Source organism: Triticum urartu, chromosome 4 (genome assembly GCF_003073215.2).
Source record: "Triticum urartu cultivar G1812 chromosome 4, Tu2.1, whole genome shotgun sequence".
Classification (NCBI taxonomy): domain Eukaryota; kingdom Viridiplantae; phylum Streptophyta; class Magnoliopsida; order Poales; family Poaceae; genus Triticum; species Triticum urartu.
In genome coordinates this window covers 49,568,630-49,589,146 of record NC_053025.1, presented here as the reverse complement: position 1 = coordinate 49,589,146, position 20,517 = coordinate 49,568,630, and positions in this window count along the sequence as shown.

Below are 20,517 nucleotides of genomic sequence, written 5' to 3'. Positions count from 1 at the left end.
ATCGCCTTGAATAAAACTTCTCCAGCAATGCCCAACCTTGGTTTTACCATTTGCCACCTAGCCTTTTTTCCCTTGGGTTTCCGGAGCCCAAGGGTCATCTTTATTTAAACCCCCCCGGGCCAGTGCTCCTCTGAGTGTTGGTCCAAACTAGAGTCCTGTGCAGCGCCCCCTCGGGGAAACTTGAGGTTTGGTTTTAGTTGTATGGAGCGCTCATTTGAGTGTTCCCTGAGAACGAGATATGTGCAGCTCCTATCGGGATTTGTCAGCACATTCGGGCGGTGTTGCTGGACTGGTTTTAACTTGTCGGGTTGTCTTGTAGAACCGGGATACCGAGTCTGATCGGAATGTCTCGGGAGAAGGTATATCCTTCGTTGACCATGAGAGCTTGTCATGGGCTAAGTTGGGACTCCCTGCAGGGATTTGAACTTTCGAAAGCCATGCCCGCGGTTATGGGCAGATGGGAATTTGTTAATGTCCGATTGTAGATAACTTGAACCTTAACTTAATTAAAATGAATCAACTATGTGAGTTACCGTGATGGTCTCTTCTCGGCGGAGTCCGGGAAGTGAACATGGTGTTGGAGTAATGCTTGTGCAGGTTGTTCTCTAGTTCTTCGTTCGCGCTTTGCCTTCTCTTCTCGCTCTCTTTTGCGAACAGGTTAGCCACCATATATGCTAGTCGCTTGCTGCAGCTCCACATATTACCTTGCCTTACCTATAAGCTTAAATAGTCTTGATCGCGAGGGTGCGAGATTGCTGAGTCCCTGTGGCTCACAGATTACTTCCAAACCAGATGCAAGGCCTGATGACTCCGTTCCAGATGACGCGCTTGAGCTCAAGTGGGAGTTCGACGAGGACTCACGCAGTTACTATGTGTCTTTCCCTGATGATCAGTAGTGGTGCCCAGTTGGGGCGATCGGGACCGTGTCGCATGTTGGGTTGATCTTTTATTTTGGCACCGTAGTCGGGCCATGAGTGATTGAATGATGTAATGCTATTTATGTACTTTGTTTGATGTGGCGAGTGTAAGACAACTATGTACCTTCCCCTTTTATTATCTATTTACATGGGATGTTGTGAAGATTGCCTTACTTGCGACATTGCTTTCAATGCGGTTATGCCTCTAAGTCGTGCTTCGACACGTAGGAGATATAGCCGCATCGAGGGCGTTACAGCAGCAAACCATGTAGTTTTGGGGTACTGCTCAGGTTTCCAGTAAGATCCATCAGCATTCATTTTCCTTTCGAACCCAACACCCTCTTTCCTAGGGTTTCGGTTCAGGATCTGCCTTTTGAGGACATCACATAGTGTCTGATGCCCTTTGAGACTTTTGTACATCCCTGTTTCAAGCAGTGTCTTCAACCTAGCATTCTCATCAGCAATAGCAGTGGTATCCTCAGCAGAGGGGTTAGTTACCACATCAACAGTTGAAGATATTGCAATAGTAGCAGCAGTAGAATATTCAGCAATAAAGTAGTGTTATCACGCTCAATGCATTTAAGACATGGTGGTTCAAATCCTTCCTGAGCTGAACTGATCTGTTCCGCGCGAAGTGACTCGTTTTCCTTTTGAAGATCTTCATGAGCCGCTCTCAATTTCTCAAGATCTTGCTTCCTTTGAAGATAATCATAGGAAAGCATTTCATGAGTTGTTGAGAGCGTTTCATGACGACTTTCAAGTTCCTCATACTTAATGTGAAGATTTTTATGTCTTCAATTAAGAACTGAGATCGAGTCATTTCAGCGTCTAACAGATCATCGCTTTTGTCTAACAGTATTTGAATGTGTTCCATAGCTTTCTGTTGTTCAGTTGCAATTTTAGCAAGTGTTTTGTAGCTGGGTTTGGAACCACAATCAGAGTCATCATCACTAGATGTTTGATAGTGAGTAGTGCATGTGTTTACCTTGGCACCGCATGCCATGAAGCAGTAGGAAGGAGTGGAGTAGTCCTTGTCATTTGCATCGGTGTCGGTGATGAAGTCATTGTCTTCAGTGTTGAAGATGGACTTGGCAACGTATGCTGTAGCCAGACTCGCAACGCCAGAATCGGACTCCTCCTCAAACTCCACCTCCGCCTCCTCAGAAGCGGACTCCTCCTCAGAATCCATTTCCTTGCCAACAAACGCACGTGCCTTGCCAGATGAGCTCTTCTTGTGTGATGAAGACTTTGAGGAAGACTTGGAAGAAGACTTTGAGTATTTCTTCTTCTTCTTCTTGTCGTCAGAGTCATACTCCTTGCTCTTTTTCTTCTTGTTGTTCTCATTGTCCCACTGTGGACACTCAGAGATGTAGTGGCCAGGTTTCTTGCACTTGTGACATGTTCTCTTCTTGTAGTCATGAGAAGAAGCTTCATCATTCCTTGAGCTTGATCGTGAAGACTTTCTGAAGCCTTTCTTCTTGCTGAATTTTTGGAACTTCTTCACAAGCATAGCAAGCTCCTTTCCAATGTCTTCAGGATCATCAGAACTACTGTCAGATTCTTCTTCAGATGAGGAGACAGCTTTTGCCTTCAAGGCACGAGTTCGCCCATAGTTGGGACCGTAGATGTCTCTTTTCTCAGAAAGCTGAAACTCGTGTGTGATGAGCCTCTCAAGTATGTCAGACGGATCGAGTGTCTTGAAATCAAGACGTTCTTGAATCATCAGGGCTAGGGTGTCAAACGAACTGTCAAGTGATCTCAGGAGTGTCTTGACAACTTCATGCTTGGTGATCTGAGTAGCGCCGAGGGCTTGAAGCTCATTTGTGATGTCAGTGAGTCGATCAAACGTGAGCTGGACATTCTCATTTTCATTTCTCTTGAAGCGGTTGAAGAGGTTGCGAAGGACACTGATTCTCTGATCTCTCTGGGTTGAGACGCCTTCGTTGACCTTGGAGAGCCAGTCCCAGACTAGCTTAGATGTTTCCAAAGCACTCACGCGGCCATACTGTCCTTTGGTCAGATGACCACAAATGATATTCTTGCCAGTAGAGTCAGTTGAACGAACTTCTTGACATCAGCAGTAGTGACACCTTCTCCAGCCTTGGGAACGCCGTTCTTGACGACATACCATAGGTCAACATCAATGGCTTCAAGATGCATGCGCATCTTATTCTTCCAGTAGGGATATTCAGTTCCATCGAAGACGGGGCACGCAGCGGAGACTTTAATTATCCCTACAGTCGACATAGCTAAAACTCCAGGTGGTTAAACCGAATCACACAGAACAAGGGAGTACCTTGCTCTGATACCAATTGAAAGTGCTAGTGATCGACTACAGGGGGGTGAATAGGCGATTTGTATGAAAGTCTTCAAAACATGTAAGTTTCAAAGACAAACGACAGAAATAAACCTATTACCATGCAGCGGAAGGTAGACTACACTAGGCAAACCATAGTCAAGTATTCAATGAAGTGAAAGCACAATGACTAATAGCAGCTAGGCAGTAAGGATCAGGTAGGAAGATATTGTGAAGCCAATCAGAACAAGTAATCACTCAATGAAGCCAAATGGTGATGCAATCGTACAATGACTTCACAAGGACCAACAGTAAGTAAAGGGAAGGGATGGATGAAACCAGTGACTCGTTGAAGACAATGATTTGTTGGACCAGTTCCAGTTGCTGTGACAACTGTACGTCTGGTTAGGGAGGCTGAGATTCAACTCAGAAGACCTCGTCTTCACCTTATTCTCCTTGAGCTAAGGACACCCAATCCTCGCCCAATCACTCTGGTAAGTCTTCAAGGTAGACTTCCAGACCTTCACAGACTTCGTTCACCAGCGATCCACAATGACTCTTGGATGCTCAGAACGCGACGCCTAACTGGCTGGAGGATTCACATTCCTCAAGTGTAATAAGTCTTCAGATCACACAGATAGGAAGACTTAAGTGATGCCTAACACTCTTTGGCTCTGGGTGGTTAGGGCTTTATCCTCGCAAGGAATTCTCTCTCAAAGGCTTCGAGGTGGGTTGCTCTCGAACGACAAAAGCCGTGCTTTAACTCTGAGCAGCCAACCATTTATGGTTGTAGGGGGTGGGTTATTTATAGCCACTAGGCAACCCGACTTGATTTGTCCGAAATGACCCTGGGTCACTAAGGAACTGACACATGTTCCAACAGTCAGATTTCAAACACACACGACAACTTTACTTGGGCTACAAGCAAGGCTGACTTATCCAACTCTGGACAAGATTTGCTCTCATAGTCTTCACTCGAAGACATAGGATTTTGGTTAAGCATCACTTCAGTCATTGTGACTGGTTCTCTTGGACCCCACTTAACAGTGCGGTGGTTCCTATGACTCAACAAAGAAAAACACAGAACGACGAAACTGCTAAGTCTTCGCGCTCCATAGTCTTCACGTGATGTCTTCTCTTGTCATAGTCTTCAATGTGAATGTCTTCACATACCACCTTTGACTTCAGTGTCTTCATACATTTTTAGGGGTCATCTCTGGTAGGAAAACCGAATCAATGAGGGACTTCTACCTGTGTTATCCTGCAATTCTCACAAAGACATTAGTCCCTCAACTAGGTTTGTCGTCAATACTCCAAAACCAACTAGGGGTGGCACTAGATGCACTTACACCAGTTCATGTCGGTCACACTATGGGTCAACAGTAATAATAATAATAACTTGCTTAATAACAACCCCGGTTCGTTGATGAAAGAAGTTGGTTGATCTTTATTGTGATCATGAGAGGATCACTTTGGTATCGTGGATACCGACTTGTGGATATTTGTGATGTTATGCGAGAGTCAAGGGTAAAGATCAAGCTCCTTGTGGTCATAAATGATTACTATGGTATTGTTAATACCAAGCTTGATTGGATCCTGAGATGATCGTGTGATGTCCGTGATGGTAAGTGATACATGTGGTGGTTATGGTGTAACCCGAACCGAGTAAGTTGGTGCATGATAGTTTCATCATGTTGCATGCTAGTATCATCATGTTCATATGGTTATGCCATGCTCGTATTGTTCTAGCTGTATCATCTTGTTCATGATATGGTTGATCTGATAGTATCATGTTAATCCTTGTTAACCTGTAATTGCCATGCTATTGTTTGTCTTGATTGCTTTGGTTGTTGTGAGCTTGCAAGTACATTCAATGTATTGACCTAGCGTATCATGCCAGTTTGCAGGTCATGCCAGATTTGATTGCTTATTTGCCGTGGTTCCCTTGTTTGCGCGCTAGGATAAGCGTTCCAGCCAGAGTCTCTGCGGAGTGGAGTTCATCACCGTCATTGCTGTTCTGCTGCCATTAGTCATTCCGATGCGTCGTGTTATTCTGCTGCTTGCATAGAGAAACCGTGGCAGACATAGCATCGTCGTGCCGATGTAATCCCCTTATACCCCAATAGATTGCAATAAAGAGCTGAGTTGTTCTATGCTAAGCAGTGCCGTATTCCAGAAGACTTCTCCTCGATCTCTAGGCTGGAATACGGTGCGTTCCGGTTTCTCTGACCCAGGATGCCACAGGCTTGGTATCAGAGCAGGTCTGGCTGTACTAGCCCACGTGAACGTTAGAATGCGGTAGCATAGAGCCCCGTTGGTTTGTTGCATTTGATTGCTGCATTTGTTTGTTGCATAGCATGCATATAGATTATAATTTAGTCGCTAACGGTCAATCTTGTGAGTATAGGTGGTATCGGTTTCGATCCACTACTTGCACCCTCCTTCTTAGCATGCCTGCTCTTTGGTGTATGGTATTATCTCTGTCCCAGCAGAATGATTCATGCTACGTCTTGAGCTTGCGTTGGTTTTCCCCGAAGAGGAAGGGACGATGCAGCAGAGTAGAGTAAGTATTTCCCTCCGTTTTTGAGAACCAAGGTATCAATCCAGTAGGAGGCCACGCTCAAGTCCCTCGTACCTGCACAAAGCGATAGCTACTCGCAAACAACACGATTAGGGGTTGTCAATCCCTTCACGGTCACTTACGAGAGTGAGATCTGATAGATATACTATTTTTGGTATTTTTGGTATAAAGATGCAAAGTAAATAGTAAAAGCAACACTAGTAGAAAAGGGGGCTTTGGTCCAGGCCGGGTAAGCCCATTAGTCCCGGTTCAGTCCAGAACCGGGACCAATGGGTGCATTTATCCCGTTTCGTGCGGCTAAGGCATTAGTCCCGGTTCACCTGGGCCCTTTAGTCCCGGTTCGTGCCACGAACCGGGACTAAAGGGTGCGATGCCCATTAGTCCCGGTTGGTGGCACCAACCGGTACTAAAGGTCTAACTAAAGGTTAGACCTTTAGTCCCGGTTGGTGGCACCAACCTGGACTAATGGCCTTAAAGGTCCAATTTTCAAACTCCCCCCCCCCCCCCCCCCCGTGGACCGCCTTTTCAGTTTTAGAAAAAACAAAAGAAAATGATGGAAATGTAAAAAATAAAATAAAATAAGTTTCCCATGTGATATGTGGTCTAGTTGTTGGGAAAATTTACAAATATGAATTTCGACTTTATTTACAAAATCTCTCTGGAATTTATAAAATGGGCATAACTTTTGCATACGAACTCGGATTAAAAAGTTTTTTATATGAAAAATCATCTACTCGAAAAGTTACATCCGATGGAGACCGTCTATGGCCTGTTTGCAAATTTGTAGAATCCTCAAATTCCAAAAGGAAAAAAAGTTATGCTCAAATTTCAGTTTTTTTTAATTTTCATTAAATCTGGTCAAACTATGGTCAAACTACTTATTCAAGAAGTATTAGTGTTACTAAATAATTATTCAAGAATATTAGTGTTATTAAATAATTATTTCAGTTTTTTTGAATTTTGGTCAAATCTGGTCAAACTATGGTCAAACTGTGGTCAAACAATGGTCAAACTACTTATTCAAGAAATATTAGTGTTACTAAATTTTTTTTCTTTTTTAGAACAATAGTTTCAAACTCAAACAGTGAAATGTGTGACTTCATGCTCAAGCTAAACTCCTGAGGTTAATAGGATTGACATCTTACTATTGTCAGGAAAACAACGAGTGCAGACTTGGAAACGAGGGAGAATAGAACCCGGAAGTTAAGCGTGCTCAGGCTGGGGGAGTGGGAGGATGGGTGACCGTCCGGGAAGTTAGATGATTTGGAATGATGAGGGGTGATTAGAGATTAAATTGAGCAGTGATGAGGGTGATTAGAGATTAGAGGTTAAAATAATTCAGAAATTTGAAAATAAAAAAATTCAAAAAAAATTTCAGAAAAAAATCAGAAAATTTCCTTTAGTACCGGTTGGTGTTACCAACCGGGACTAAAGGTGGACCGGCCACGTGGAGGGCCTTTAGTCCCGGTTCTGGTTTGAACCGGGACTAAAGGGTCAGGGCATTAGTACCGACCCTTTAGTCCCGGTTCAAGAACCGGGACTAAAGGCCCTTACGAACCGGGACTAAAGGCCCTTTTTCTACTAGTGCAAAGTAAAAAAGCAAAGCAAGATTAAAGTGATGGAGATTGATATGATGAGAATAGACCCGGGGGCCATATGTTTCACTAGTGGCTTCTCTCAAGAGCATAAGTATTCTACGGTGGGTGAACAAATTACTATTGAGCAATTGACAGAATTGAGCATAGTTATGAGAATATCTAGGCATGATCATGTATATAGGCATCACGTCTGTGACAAGTAGACCGAAATGATTCTGCATCTACTACTATTACTCCACTCATCGACCGCTATCCAGCATGCATCTAGAGTATTAAGTTAAAAACGGAGTAATGACTTAAGCAAGATGACATGATGTAGAGAGATAAATTCATGCAATATGAAATAAACCCCATCTGGTTATCCTCGATGGCAACGATACAATACGTGCCTTGCTGCCCCTTCTGTCACTGGGTAAGGACACCGCAAGATCGAACCCAAAGCTAAGCACTTCTCCCATGGCAAGAACTACCAATCTAGTTGGCCAAACCAAACGGATAATTCGAAGAGACTTGCAAAGATAACCAATCATACATAAAAGAATTCAGAGAAGATTCAAATATTATTCATAGATAGACTTGATCATAAACCCACAGTTCATTGGTCTCAACAAACACACCGCAAAAAGAAGATTACATCGAATAGATCTCCACAAGAGAGGGGGAGAACTTTGTATTGAGATTCAAAGAGAGAGAAGAAGCCATCTAGCTACTAACTATGGACCCGAAGGTCTGAGGTAAACTACTCACACTTCATCAGAGAGGGTATGATGATGTAGAAGCCCTCGTGATGACGGCCCTCTTCCGGCGGAGCTCCGGAACAGGCCCCAAGATGGGATCTCGTGGATACAGAAAGTTGCGGCGGTGGAATTAGGTTTTTGGCTCCTGTTCTGATCGTTTGGGGGTACGTGTGTATATATAGGAGGAAGAAGTACGCCGGAGGAGCAACGAGGGGCCCACGAGGTAGGGGGCGCGCCCTAGGGGGGGCGCGCCCCCCACCCTCGTGACCGCCTCTTTTGTTCCTTGGAGCAGGGTCCATGTCTCCTGGATCACGTTTGGTGAGAAAATCACGTTCCCGAAGATTTTATTCCATTTGATATTCCGTTTCTTCGAAACATTGAAATAGGCAAAAAAACAGCAATTCTGGGCTGGGCCTCCGGTTAATAGGTTAGTCCCAAAAATAATATAAAAGTGGAAAATAAAGCCCAATATAGTCCAAAATAGTAGATAATATAGAATGGAGCAATCAAAAATTATATATACATTGGAGACGTATCAGGCATCCCCAAGCTTAATTCCTGCTCGTCCTCGAGTAGGTAAATGATAAAAAGAGAATTTTTGATGCGGAGTGCTACTTGGCATAATTTCAATGCAAATCTTCTTAATTGTGGTATGAATATTCAGATTAGAAAGATTCAATACAAAAGTTTATATTGACATAAAAATAATAATACTTGAAGCATACTAACAAAGCAATTATGTCTTCTCAAAATAACATGGCCAAAGAAAGTTATCCCTACAAAATCATATAGTCTGGCTATGCTCCATCTTCACCACACAAAGTATTTAAATCATGCACAACCCCAATGACAAGCCAAGCAATTGTTTCATACTCTAACTTTTTCAAAAAAAATTCAATCTTCACGCAATACATGAGCGTGAGCCATGGATATAGCACTATAGGTGGAATAGAATGGTGGTTGTGGAGAAGACAAAAAGGAGCGGAAGATAGTCTCACATCAACTAGGCGTATCAACGGGCTATGGAGATGCCCATCAATAGATATCAATGTGAGTGAGTAGGGATTGCCATGCAACGGATGCACTAGAGCTATAAGTATATGAAAGCTCAAAAAGAAACTAAGTGGGTGTGCATCCAACTTGCTTGCTCATGAAGACCTAGGGCAATTTGAGGAAGCCCATCATTGGAATATACAAGCCAAGTTCTATAATGAAAAATTCCCACTAGTATATGAAAGTGATAACATGAGAGACTCTCTACTATGAAGATCATGGTGCTACTTTGAAGCACAAGTGTGGTAAAAGGATAGTAACATTGTCCCTTATCTCTTTTTCTCTCATCATTTTATATATATATATATGTTTGGGTGTCAGTACCCTGATTCCAAGTCACATCGATCTAGCCGGTAACACCTCATATTACTTTGCGGCCTCACGCACGATATTCCACGGATGTCGCCTTACCATGGCCCGGGACCGTTTGCGCCATTTGGCTCACGTATATGATAGTGTCGCTAGCATCCATACGACAGAGAACCCGGGCTGACATGGCTAGTTGTGAACCCAAAGCGGCACCAACCTATGGGGACAGGCATACATGAATCACATCGAGCATGTCGGTCAACAGCGTGTGAATCCGGGCTGTAGCACTGGGCTAACAGGACTCCGGGAACCAGGGCTGTAGCAGGCTAGGCAGGACTCCCGATGTCAACGCGTGACATTTCCCTGAAGGGACAGACACAGGAATGAAGTGAAACACATGCCGGCCAGTCAAGTGTCCTGAGCAGTAGTGCTGGGATAACAAGACTCCGGTGAACCGGGCTGTAGTGGACTACTATGGCTCATGGAAGCACTAGACTACATTTCCCCATAAGAGAGGCTGCCAAGGATAAACAACTAGGTTGTCGGATCCCACACATACCAAGCATTTCAATCATACACACAATATGCTCGATATGTGTAAATACAACATGGCATCACAACATAACTCTACGACTCAAGTATTATTCATTAGGCTCCGAGGAGCGAGATATACAAACATGGGTCTCATGACCCAACAATCATAGCATACAAATCAAAACACATGCGGAAGCTTAACATGTCTGAGTACAGACATCTACAAATGAAAAAGGCTAAGAAGCCTGACTATCTACCAGATCCTGCCGAGGGCACAAGATCATAGCTGAGGTATCAAGCTAAACATCGAAGTCCACGCGGAACTACTAGCGAGACTTACATCAGAACTAACTACATATGCATCGGTATCAACAAAGGGGTAGTGGAGTTTAACTGCAGCAAGCCAGCTTTGACCCAGTGGCTAACCTGAACTACGACTACAAGCAACTCTTTTGAGGTGGCGCACACGAGTCCACATATTCACCATATCAATACACCACTATGGATCCGCTCCCGTCTCCCTACGAGAAGGCCATCCATAGCACTCACGCTTATCTTGCGAGTTTTAGAGTATCCACTTCAAGTTATCTATGAACTGTATAGGCAACCAAGAAGTCCTTTACCGCGGACGCGGCTATTCGAATAGATGATGTTAACCCTGTAGGGGTGTACTTCTTTATACACGCTCTCACCACTTATCGTCGTTTACACGACATGTACTCGGAAACCTTCAAGCGGAAGCCCAACGAGGGTGTCGGCCACGGCCTACCTAACACTCAAGTCTCTAGTCCAGGTTTATCGCCTATCCAGGTTCCATCCGCCGGGAGTCCGGCCGAGGTTTCCACATATGGCCCCGAACGATGTGTACAGGGTTCCGAGACACCAAACGGGCGCCCGGTATACCCGACCATGGTGTATCTACTGCATCATAGCCCACCCCTAGGGTCAGCACCACGCACGACCGCCAACACATATCATATAAACACCAGAAACTAGTTGCAACTCCTAGACAGAGGACTAGGGTGGTTAAGAAGCCGAGAGGGTCAATTAAGGATCCCAATGCATGGTAGTAACTGATTCTTAAATCACACATAAAGATCTCTGTGCTTAAGGATGGTTCCAATGAAACAACCCACCATGTACTCCTACATGGCCTCTCATCGATACCTTTACCAAATCGTGTTCAACACACTTAGCTCACACACAGTAGGACATGTTCACAACTTTCCAATTCATCCCCGATGAATCATACTTGACACAACTCTAAGCAATAGTAGGCATGACAAACAAGCATGAATGAGTAGGAACATCAGGGCTCAAACAACCCCTACTCATGCTAGTGGGTTTCATCTATTTACTGTGGCAATGACAGGTCATGCAGAGGATAAGGGGTTCAACTACCGCAACAAGTAACAGATGAATCGTTGTTGTCCTAATGCAGTAAAAGAGAGCAGGAGCGAGAGAGTGGGATTGTATCGGAATGAACAAGGGGGTTTTGCTTGCCTGACACTTCTGAAGATAGCATTGGGTCTTCATTAGTGTCAACGATCACATCGTCGAAGCAACTTCTACTAAGACGGGACAATTACCGGCAACAGAGAGAAAACACAATCAATGCAATGCAACAATATGATGCATGAATGTGACATGGCAATATGTTGTTGATTGGCCTAATGCAACTAGCAACAAGTTAAATGGAGTTGGTTTGGACACTAGGTTCAAATTCAAACTCCATATGTGCTTTCTTAAATGCCATTTAATTGAATTGTCCTAAACAGAGGATATAAGTTGCTCTAACATGCATGAAAATGCCATAAACAGATTCTTTGGATTTTTCTGATCATTTTTCATATATAATTTGTCTCATTTGGAGTTATGGTTGAATTTCTATGATTTTTAGAAGTTTATACTATTTTTCTGGAATTTCCTGAATAAACTTAAATCCAGAAAATGCTTTACTGCGTCAGCATGACATAGGTGTGACGTCAGCAGGTCAACTGGGTCGGCCAGGTCAAAACTGACCTGTGGGACCCATACGTCAGTGGCTCAGGCTGGTTTGGGTGGATGACAGGTGGGACCGGTCAACGTTGACTTGACCAAAGTCAAAGCTGACACGTGGGGTCCACACGTATTAGTACTAATCTTAACAGAAATTAGACTAACCTAATTATGCTCGGGGACCCACATGTCATTAACAGAGGCAATAACTAAACGCGATTAGCACCTAAACTAATGGTGCCACGTCAGCTGCCGGCGTTTAACCGCCGACGACCTCAGATCGCGGCGGCGTCCGCGTCGGGATTGCACTACTGGCCATGGTTTGGGGCGTGGTTGGGTTCTATGGAGAGCTGGGGCTGAGCCGCGTCTGTGGGTGGTGGAGCTGGACCCGATGGTCGCCGGAATCAACGCCGGCGACGAGGTTTGCGGCGGCCGTGGTTCGATTGCGCTCGGAACCGACGTTGTGGTGCACGACAGGTCGAGCGGTGGGGTGCTAGGTGCTCCCGCAGACGTGCTGAGGACGGTGATGCTCTCAGACGCAGTGGAGGTGGGCTCTAGCCACGGCGGCGACGAAGCGCAATGGCGGCGAGCTTCGGTCGGGGTGGCCAAAGGGGCTAGAGGAGGAAATCGATAAAGGGGAGAGAGGGGTTGGGAGCAGGGGCTCACGGCGATGCCGAAGAGGGGGTCAGCGAGCTCGGGGAGGTCCTGGCGGCGCCGAATCGACCGGAGACGGCTCGGGTGCACGAGGTTGAAGACGAAGGCGAAGACGGCGTTCGGCGGCGTTTGGCGTTGCGTGAGTCGACAGAGAGGCGTAGGCACTGGGCGTCTCTGTGGCACGTCTGGAGGGGTCGGGGTCGTGTGGCTGAAGCAGGAGGTGGCAAGGCGTCGTCGGCGCGCTCGCCACGCACCTGTCTGTCCTCTTAGCAGGAGGAAGAAGACCACTCAGCCCCTGGTGGGCTGGGCCTCTTCTGCCAGGTAAGGCCCAGGTGAGGTTTCTGTCTTTTCATAATTTATGTTATGTTTTCTATTTTGTTTTCTGTGTTCTTATTTAGTTCAGGCACTAAACTATTTTTTTAGCTTCTGAAAATTATCATGTAGCTATGTATAATATATTCAGAGCCACTTACCAATTTTAAGAATTATTGGACTAGTAAACTAATTATTATGAATATAATCCAATTCAAATATTATAGGATTTAACTCAAAGGCCCAAGATAAATACTTTTGAGCCTCCAAAAATATTGGTTTGAATTTTAGTCTTGCCAATATTTTTCAAAGCTGAAAAGGAACATTTCCTTGGAAGCATTTGAAGCAATTTTTTATTGTTGATCATTTTTAGAAATGATTTCTGAGGCTCTCCAATTCCCCAATTCAAATTTAAAAGAAATTTAGACATGATGCATGGATGCAAGAAAAATCAAGCAAGGGCTGATCTGGGGCTGTGACAGCTCACCCCCACTAAACAAGAATCTCGTCCCGAGATTTCAAGACGTGGGGTAAGAAGACAGAGGGGACACAAAGCCGACACGATCTTCACGATCCAGAAGTCTTTCTCGAGGATGTTGATTTTGCATCACCTTGATCTCGACGTCTTGCTTTGAGAACTACATCCAAGATGACAAAGAGAAGAAAGGGAAAATTTTAGAAGAATCGATCTTCTTGAGGTTTGAGCAACTTAGGATCAACTTAATGATCACAAGATCAACTCACGGAATGAGATGTGGAAACATCTATGGAGCTAAGAGGCAAAACATGCATCAGGAGGAACGGAAGAAACAATTTGACGAGGGTTTCAAAGTAGCTAAGAAACAATTTCCATGATCCCATAGCGGGGCACCTTGGGAGAGGTGATTCGTAAAATTATTCCCTTAAATGGCAAAAGGAATTACTTTTGATACAGAGATCATTGGAACTCTCTATACCAGCCTAAGGAAATTTACAAACGATCATTTGAAGGAGTTCAAAAGAATGACATACTCAGACTAGAATGGATGATGTGGACTACCTTGTTGAAGACAACGCAATGAATGATTTGCTTATGTCAGAAATGGATGGAACCCATGGTAGGACCACTTCTGAAGATGATCCTGAACAGAAATTGCTGAGAAGGGCAGTCCAAGGGAGATTGACAAAAGGCAGTGCAAGCTGGGAATAAAATGCAAATGTCGGGAATGTTCCAACCATCATATCTGCCTGAGATTCAGATCTGGTTAGAAACAGGATACTTCAGACTCACATGTCTGAAAGAAGAGTTTCAACACAAGTCGACGAGATATCATTGTGAGACTCTCGGGAGATGAACTACGATAGCAAGCTCCAAAACATGAGCAGGTTTTGCTACATACCTATGAACACACTGTCCTAGACAAGCATGATCACTCAGTAGTCTTATAGTAAAACACTGCCGAAGTTCGGGTGAGGAACCATCATCGAGGATATCGAAGTCCTTACATAAGTCCGGATTAGCTCTTAGGAGGGAACTTCTTCTCCTTAACAAAACAATCAGTGGCTTGGTGTGCTACGGAATTCATATGGAACGAAGATGATCAGTCTAACAGACCACAGAATACTTGGCACGTGTATGCCTGACTTGGGAGGATTCCAAAGGAAACAAAACAAACCTTTCTCAAATTCACGGCGGCAACTTACATCAAATTCACGTGAATCGATGAAGTCACTTCTTTCATCCAACATATACTTCATGAACGGGGCATGAAGAAAATGCTTACACAAGTTTCCAACACTAGCTGGATGTTCAACACAATCATGGAGGAGACAAGATGCTGCTGATGGGCTCAACAGCGACTCGTCCGAATTTCCATATCACTAGACTTCCACCATCATGTGAACACGGTGATAGCATTGGTCAGACCAAAAGATGTAATGGTGTATGCTCGAGGGATCAACCACGAGTAAGACAACATTACAAACATCGTTGGTTCTGATTTGACTTGATGATAGCCCATACTCAAGTCAAAGTTTTCACAAGGCAATAGATCCAACAACTGATCACGAGGACCAGCCAATGGAGGTATCATCTTTCTTCAACACACACAGAAGATATCCCTTAGAGATGAACTAAGTTAAGCAAAGCTTCTACCTTCCAACTCTCCAAGTTGTTGTCTACCTCAACCAACTAGCTCAGGGATATCCAACACAGATTCTTGGAGAAGGGGTGATTTATAAGAAACCAACTTGATCACGAGCTCAACAAAACAGTCATGGGACAACCTGGTGATACTTCCGAGAAGAAAATCAGAAAATCACGAACCACCGATATGTTACTAAGCTTCGAGAACAATCTTGCTTCTCATGCAAGATGGCATGATCAAATAAGCAAGGATTGGCACAATCCTGACTCCTTGATCGAAGAGTGCTCCAGAAATAAGGACTAGGTAGCACAATCTATCTTAGAGATGATGATTCAGTAACCAACACGCTAAGAATGAGAATATTGTCCATTTACTACCAAGCAACTAGTTGCTAGGAGTATTATTTCACACATCACAATCACTTGTCGGCATTCTGGTTACAACAACACGAGGACCGAGAAATGAATGATGATGGTGCGAAGTATCACTGCATCAAGAATTCATAAGAGATGGTGCAAATCCCACGATATTCTTGACATAAAGTGGGTAATACTTCAGGGTAGAACATAATCAAAAGCTTGATTGCATTTGATCTGCGGAATACAACTGCTTTGACCCAATCCTAGAAATGGATGAGGTACTGGAGTTTGTTTCTCCTAGTCATTCTGGAATAGAATGGCTTGACGGACCACAAGAATAATAAGCATTGATAAACACGGATGCACAATTACTCCTGACTATCAATTGATAGATGATGGTCGAAATACAAATGAAGAGGAACAACTCAAGTGGGCATATATCTTTCTGAGTTGTGGATGCATAGGTTAATATGTCGAACCAAGTTCAACAGGTTTCTTCCAGATAAGCCATGCAGAAAGGTAGAACTGGCAGAATCACAATTATGAATGGAGAACTCCTCAGGAGTACTCTGATTGTGATATTTTGGTCCAACGAACTTCTGCCTTAACGGTTCATGGTATTTGGAAGGAAGAAATACCACGGACCTCGAGGACTATCGCAAGGTTACTAATATCCTAAAGGAACGAGCAACACTATCTACACGAATTAAGTAGAGTGAATCTTGGGTTCAAGAACCCAGGAAAGAATACCTACTAACTAATAACATCACGAGATGCTTTCGAGAATGGTGGCCAGAATCATCACATCGGGAACACAAAACATGGCTAGATTACTAGGTGACTCCCTAAAACACCTAGGGTCATAATAATAGATCCAACATATATGTCGAGGCAACAGAGTACCTCAACTCACCGATTAGTGTGATTAATCTGGCCCAAATGGACATCAGAAACGGAAAGAAGGGATTTTCAAATGTATCAGACTAGTTAGAAACCTGGGATGACTCGGACAGCATGACGGCTGTAAATGCTCAAAAAGATTTGAAACATCCTGCAAAATAGTGGCATGACTACTCAGAAGCACAATATCAAGGTTCCGGGACCAACTATGAACACACGGAAGTAGTAGAAACTGAACTCGGGCTTAAATCCATCAATCCTATAAGTCTCTATCATAATAACTCGTCATCCTGATAGATAGATGAGAAGGCCTAGTTCTTAAACCCCGTAGAAAGGAAGAGGTTGACTCAGATCAGAAGGGCATAAGGTAAAGGAGTAAAAAGAGCCTTACGTTCCCTTCCACAATCAATTCCCTTATATAACTAAAGCATTTCTAGACTCAACTTCGACCAGCTTGGCTTGGTAATCCTATAGGAAGTCAGGCTTTGATACCAACGCTGTCAGGACCCTGATTCTAAGTCACATCGATCTACCTGGTAACACCTCATATCAGTTTGCGGCCTCACGCATAGTATTCAACGGATGTCGCCTTACCATGGCCCGGGACCGTTAGCGCCTTTTGGCTCACATATATGATAGTGTCGCTAGCATCCATACGACAGAGAACCCGGGCCGACATGGCTAGTCGTGAACCCCAAGCGGCACCAACCTATGGGGGCAAGCATACATGAATCACATCGAGCATGTCGGTCAGCAGCATGTGAATCCGGGCTGTAGCACTGGGCTAACAGGACTCCGGGAACCCGGGCTGTAGCAGACTAGGCAGGACTCCGGATGTCACCGCGTGACATTTCCCCGAAGGGACAGACACGGGAACGAAGTGAAACACATGCCGACCAGTCAAGTGTCCTGAGCAGTAGTGCTGGGCTAACAGGACTCCGGTGAACGGGGCTGTAGCGGACTACTATGGCTCATGGAAGCACTAGACTACATTTCCCCATAAGAGAGGCTGCCAAGGATAAACAACTAGGTTGTCGGATCCCACACATACCAAGCATTTCAATCATACACACAATATGCTCGACATGTGTAAATACAACATGGCATCACAACATAACTCTACGACTCAAGTGTTATTCATTAGGCTCCGAGGAGTGAGATATACAAACATGGGTCTCATGACCCAACAATCATAGCATACAAATCAAAACACATGCGGAAGCTTAACATGTCTAAGTACAGACATCTACAAATGAAAAAGGCTAAGAAGCCTGACTATCTACCAGATCCTGCCGAGGGCACAAGATCATAGCTAAGGTATCAAGCTAAACGTCGAAGTCCACGCGGAACTACTAGCGAGACTGAAGTCTCTCTGCAAAACATAAATTAAGAAAACGTGAGTACAAATGTACCCAGCAAGATTTACATCAGAACTAACTACATATGCATCGGTATCAACAAAGGGGTAGTGGAGTTTAACTGCAGCAAGCCAGTTTTGACACAGTTGCTAACCTGAACTACGACTACAAGCAACTCTTTTGAGGTGGCGCACACGAGTCCACATATTCACCATATCAATACACCACTATGGATCCGCTCCCGTCTCCCTACGAGAAGGCCATCCATAGCACTCTCACTTATCTTGCAAGTTTTAGAGTATCCACTTCAAGTTATCTATGAACTGTATAGGTAACCAAGCATTCCTTTACCGCGGAAGCCGCTATTCGAATAGATGATGTTAACCCTGCAGGGGTGTACTTCTTCATACACGCTCTCACCACTTACCGTTGTTTACACGACATGTACTCGGCAACCTTCAAGCAGAAGCCCAACGAGGGTGTCGGCCACGGCCTACCTAACACTCAAGTCTCTAGTCCAGGTTTATCGCCTATCCAGGTTCCATCCGCAGGGAGTCTGGCCGAGGTTTCCACATACGGCCCCGAACGATGTGTACAGGGTTCCGAGACACCAAACGGGCGCCCGGTATACCTGGCCACGGTGTATCTACCGCATCATAGCCCACCACTAGGGTCAGTGCTACGCACGACCGCCAACACATATCCTATAAACACCATAAACTAGTTGCAACTCCTGGACAGAGGACTAGGGTGGTTAAGAAGCCGAGAGGGTCAATTGAGGATCCCAATGCATGGTAGTAACTAATTCTTAAATCACACATACAGATCTCTGTGCTTAAGGACGGTTCCAATGAAACAACCCACCATGTACTCCTACATGGCCTCTCATCGATACATTTACCAAATCATGTTCAACACACTTAGCTCACACACAGTAGGACATGTTCACAACTTTCAAATTCATCCCCGATGAATCAGACCTGACACAACTCTAAACAATAGCACGCATGACAAACAAGCATGAATGAGTAGGAACATCATGGCTCAAACAACTCCTACTCATGCTAGTGGGTTTCATCTATTTACTGTGGCAATGACAGGTCATGCAGAGGATAAGGGGTTCAACTACCGCAACAAGTAACAGATGAATCGTTGTTGTCCTAATGCAGTAAAAGAGAGCAGGAGCGAGAGAGTGGGATTGTATCGGAATGAACAAGGGGTTTTTGCTTGCCTGACACTTCTGAAGATAGCATTGGGTCTTCATCAGTGTCAACGATCACATCGTCGAAGCAACATCTACTGAGAGGGGACAATTACCGGCAACAGAGAGAAAACACAATCAATGCAATGCAACAATATGATGCATGAATGTGACATGGCAATATGCTGTTGATTGGCCTAATGCAACTAGCAACAAGTTAAATGGAGTTGGTTTGGACACTAGGTTCAAATTCAAACTCCATATGTGCTTTCTTAAATGCCATTTAGTTGAATTGTCCTAAACAGAGGATATAAGTTGCTCTAACATGCATGAAAATGCCATAAACAGATTCTTTGGATTTTTTGATCATTTTTCATATCTAATTTGTCTCATTTGGAGTTATGGTTGAATTTCTATGATTTTTAGAAGTTTATACTATTTTTCTAGAATTTCCTGAATAAACTTAAATCCAGAAAATGCTTTACTACGTCAGCATTACATAGGTGTGATGTCAGCAGGTCAACTGGGTCGGCTAGGTCAAACCTGACCTGTGGGACCCATACGTCAGTGGCTCAGGCTGGTTTGGGTGGATGACAGGTGGGACCGGTCAACGTTGACTTGACCAAAGTCAAAGCTGACACATGGGGTCCACACGTATTAGTACTAATCTTAACAGAAATTAGACTAACCTAATTATGCTCGGGGACCCACATGTCATTGACACAGGCAATAACTAAATGCGATTAGCACCTAAACTAATGGTGCCACGTCAGCTGCCGGTGTTTAACCGCCAGCGACCTCAGATCGCGGCGGCGTCCGCGTCGGGATTGCGCTACTGGCCATGGTTTGGGGCGTGTTTGGGTTCTATGGAGAGCTGGGGCTGAGCCGCGTCTGTGGGTGGTGGAGCGGGACCCGATGGTCGCCGGAATCAACGCCGACGACAAGGTTTGCGGCGGCCGTGGTTCGGTTGCGCTCGGAACCGGCGTTGTGGTGCACGGAAGGTCGAGCGGTGGGGTGCTAGGTGCTCCTGCAGACGTGCTGAGGACGTTGACGCTCTCAGACGCGGCGGAGGTGGGCTCTAGCCATGATGGCGACGAAGCGCAACGGCGGCGAGCTTCGTTCGGGGTGGCCAAAGGGGCTAGAGGAGGAAATCGATAGAGGGGAGAGAGGGGTTGGGAGCAGGGGCTCACGGCGATGCCGAAGAGGGGGTCAGCGAGCTCGGGGAGGTCCTGGCGGTGCCGAATCGACCGGAGATGGCTCGGGTGCCCGAGGCTGAAGACGAAGGCGAAGACGGCGTTCGGCGGCGTTTGGCGTTGCGTGAGTCGACAGAGAGGCGTAGGCGTCGGTGGAGGAGCTCCTGGGCATGTCAGAGAGGCGAGGGGGAGGTGGTGGCCGCGGTGGTGCACGTCGGCGGCGGCGGGCGCGTTCGGGGAGAGAGCGGAGAAGGGGGAGGGGGTCTAGAGCGAGAGGGGAGAGCGAGAGGGAGCACTGGTCGTTTCCGTGGCACGTCTGGAGGGGTCGGGGTCGTGCGGCTGAAGCAGGAGGTGGCAAGGCGTCGTCGGCGCGCAAGCCACGCACCTGTCT